Here is a 4,090-nt window from a genome sequence, read left to right as displayed (position 1 = left end):
GAAGCTATGAATAGCTCGTTGGAGATGTTTTTGTGTCTCGGCGCGAGTTTGAGTCGGGTCAATTAGGGCACGAAAAAGGCGCCACGTGCTCCGGCTCGACATTTGTCTGGCCGCCGTGTGGCAGCGGTCTACCCAGTTTGAGTCGGCGAGTTGGGCCGCGTACTCTGCCGCTCGCTGAGTGAGCTCGGCGATACGAATTTTGAGCTTTCTGTTATGTTTTTGGCGTCGCCATCTGCGGACGAGGCTGTGCCGCGCTTCCCAAAGGTGCAGAAGGTGGTTGTCCACCTCTGGAGTGGCCTCCGAGAGCTGAATTTGTGTTTCCACCGAATGAAGATGTGTAACCAATCCTTGTGCCCACGCGTGGTATCCTTGTTCGTGGATAGAGGCCGAATTGATGTAGCTTTGCCGAAACTTATTCCAGTCGGGTAGCCGAGCTTGTGCGTGGGGTCTTGCCAATGGTTTAGTTCTTACAGTGGTATTGATAAGGAAGTGGTCACTACCGAGGGTTTCCTCGGTGTTGATCCATTCTGCGTGTACAATGTTTTTGGTAAAGGTGAGATCCGGGCATGTATCCCGGGTCACTGAATTACCCATCCGTGTTGGATATGCAGGGTCAGTGTGAAGAGTCAGGCCCAGCGTGGACGCGAGTTCCGCTAGCTTGCGTCCCCGCTTCTCTTCACGCACGTATCCCCAGAGTGTACTGTGGGCGTTGAAATCACCCACAATCACCAAGGAGTCCCTGCCCGCAGCCTTTAGAGCGCGGCTAAAGAGTGCTGCGAACGTTACATTTTTGAGTCTGGGGGAGCAGTAGATGTTGAGTACGTGGAGTGGCGCATCTTGTTTCTTGAGCGGAAGAAGTGTCACCATCACGTAGGAATATTCAGTGTCAAGTTCTAAGTCAACTAGAGTAGCCGTATAATTTTTATGCACGCAGACGCAGGAAGAGGGGTCCTGCTGAAAGGTGATGTAATTTGTGAGGGTGACGCCACTCCCTGGCTCCTGGAGGGCAACCACCGCGGGAAGAGAGTCGAAAGTTGAAAGGTAAAGTCGGAGATCCGCCCTCTTTGCGCGGGAACGGAAGCCCCGACAGTTCCATTGGACAATTTGGACGGGGGTGGCCGAATTGGTTCTTGGGGAGCGCTTGATCTTAGGGCTGCTCGCCATGGTCATTTAGGCTGATGAGGGGTTGTATTGACGCTGCTCCGGAGCCAACACTCGCGGGAAGGGGGGCATCCTCCATACCGGAGAGCGAGCAGTTGTCGTCATCGTCTACCTCAGGGGTGCGTCTAGAAGTTTTGTTAGGACGGCCGGGTAAGGGACCGCCGGGCCTGCGCGAGGAGCGTAAGGAATGCGCAATTTGTTTGGCAATCATAGCGGGGATTGTCTCTTGCAATTTGGAGATGGCGTTGACCATCATTGAAATTTGATTTTCTATGGCAATGAATCGTGCCTCCGTGGCCCCGAATCGGGCCTCGAATGCTGCCTCCAAGCTTGTTACCGCCTTTGGCACCACGAGCTCACTCTCCATTACCTCAGCCGCTGGAGGCGAGGGCGGAGAAGATTGGTTAATTTTAGATTCCAATTCGTTAATTTTCTTAAGCAGCATCTCGTTTTGGGCCCTGAGTGCTGCAATTTGATCTTGATCGGCGCTACGCGCCCTTGGGAGGGGAGTGGAAAGGGGGGAGAGAGAAGCAGCCCCACCCGAACCGCTCACCTGGTGTCCGTTTTTGACTGCGTTGACCCAGGCCCTGGTATCACCGCGCGTTTCCGTCGTTTGTTTCGCCAGTCTGCCGTGTGGTGGCGACACCTTCGATGGTCGTTTTTCAGCACCTCCTGTAGGTGGGTTCTCGATGTTGGTGATTTCCTGGCGAGGCTGATCGCCGGGAGGCCCAACATGGCGGCGTTTCTTCTTGGGCGCCACTTTTTTCTTTTTTATCTTGGGTGTGCGGAATTTTGCCACACAGTCGCGAGAGTTGGTGGCATGGGGGCCACCGCGGAACACAGTTGTGAGGAGCCGCACCCCCTCCACTAGCGGAGCTTGGAATCCGCAGAGTCCACAGGTGTAAGACTGCAAGTTTGGACATGCATCCGCGCGATGCCTGACGGCCCCACACTGGCCGCACGCAGGAATAGTTTTGTAATATTTTCGCACAGAGACGACCATGTTGTCATAGTGCACGTAACGGGGCTTCTCTTTACCCGCGAAAGTGATGCGTGCCTTGTTGGATGTTCCGAATTTCCGGATTTCCAGGATGGTGCCGGCGCGCCAGCACACTCGGTCTTGGAGAGTTTCTGTGGTGTCCGAGTTACGGACCACGATCACGCCGTGGCATATGTTTCCGCCGTCTTGTCTCAGGTAACCCCGAAGCGGGATCGACCCCTTCTCGGTGTTTACTGCGAAGTCCCCGATGAGCAGGTCGGCCGCCTCGATGTCCGGGGTATGCACAATGATGATGTTTTGTTCTCGTCAGGGTAGAACGGAGACGGCGCTGGCCCGTTTAAGCCCGAGGTACGCCGAAATGGCAGTGCCGTAGCCAGTTTCCGTGAACGCCTCGTGAAGAGAAACACTTTCTGTGGGCTTTATGACTATAACGTAGTCTTCAGGAGCCGGTTTGGGCATTGGACGCGGCTTCCACTTCGAGAACGCCTTGTCCTTGCTTCCCGTGACGCGCGTCGCGGGAGCGTTCATGTTTCCGACCGACGAAATGGCGGCCGGGGCGGCGCCGAACGCCGCCATCTGGGCTTTGTCTTGGGAGCGGCGTGCAGCCGCTTGAAGTAAAGCTTGACTCCGAATTTTCGGGATCACCGTCGAATTTGTATCTCCGGTGGCGGGTACCGAGGTCCACAACATTGCCTCAGGGTCGTAACCGCGTATTTGATCCGCGGAAGTCGCCATTTTTTCCTCGGAGGGCCGATGCCGCCAGGCCAGGCGTCGGCGACGCCGTTAGGCTTAACGACGGCGCCAACGTGGTCGGTCGAAAAATGGCCGTAGATTTGAAGAGAATCGGCCTACCTGGACGACTTTTGTATCCAGTTGTTCCGCTTGATTTTTCGGATCGATCGATGCCAGTTTTGCCGGGGTAGGATGATTTGGGACGCGGCCCCAGCCGTAAATTGGCGGAGCCGAAACACACGCGTCTGCTCTCGTCGCGCGCTCGCAGCGCCCCCCTTGTCTGCGGCCGGTAACGAAAGTACGAGGCTTAAGATGCAACCGAGTAGTTATAACTCTGAGCAGTAATCGGCACCATATACCACACCGCTGCACGCAAAAACATCTGTAAAGAAACCAGGAGCTAATGTGCTTCAAAGCCACAACATTTCCAATGCAGTCAATAAATACATGTACTTTAGCATAAACAAGCGTGACTTCTAGCGCCGAAGTGGTATACATACCAGTCGTTTTCTTTGCCTCTTCCGGTCCCGTGGCTTCTGAGGAGCAAACAGTAAGAGATTACACAAAAATGTATAGCCAAGGTGTATTCATTTGACTGAATTATGAGGGACCACACAAATGCATCAAACAATATATTTTATGGGTAGCACTGTTTGAAATACAAAAAAAAAGCCGCCATATTTGTTAAGAAGCAATAAATGCGTACATATCCAAGCTCTCTTCTCGCTGCATTAATCAGTGTGCTGCCAGTTTCGGTGAATACAGCTTGCTAAGAGACACTTTTGGCGGGATTCTTGAGCCTGATTGATTTATAGGAAAGGAAAGGCACGGTAACTGTGGACACCTCAGCCGCGCCGTAAGGGAAGGGAGGAAGGTGGGAGTAAAAGTGGAAAGAGAGAAAGAGGAGCCGTAGTAGAGGCTTACTGAGTAATTTCGACCACCTAGGCATCTTTAACGTGCGCTGGCATCGCACAGCACACGGACGCCTCTTCGTTTGATAGGAGTCTTAACCTTCGTTATGCGATAGAACGGCTGTGCCTTTAAATGTAGTAGTGTTTCAGACTCACTAGATGTTCCTACCTAAAACTTAATAATATATACATTGCCACTCTTAAAAAAGATGAAAGACTCTGGGTATTCCTTCGCCGAACTTCTGTAAACGCCCTGTCCTTACTTCTAGGTGAGCGCTTTTTCCCC

General features: G+C 53.2%; 1 pseudogene; it reads right to left on the bottom strand.

Moving 5' to 3' along the window:
* Positions 1–1,147: 1,147 nt before the first annotated feature.
* LOC146179730 (uncharacterized) lies at positions 1,148–2,896 on the bottom strand (annotated as a pseudogene).
* Between the last annotated feature and the right edge of the window lie 1,194 nt (positions 2,897–4,090).

The sequence above is a fragment of the Amblyomma maculatum genome, chromosome 9 (assembly GCF_055883805.1).
Source record: "Amblyomma maculatum isolate TAMU_Amacu chromosome 9, ASM5588380v1, whole genome shotgun sequence".
NCBI classification, from domain to species: Eukaryota; Metazoa; Arthropoda; class Arachnida; order Ixodida; family Ixodidae; genus Amblyomma; species Amblyomma maculatum.
The sequence above is the reverse complement of the archived record's forward strand: the minus strand, read 5'-3'. Positions and strand labels throughout refer to the sequence as shown.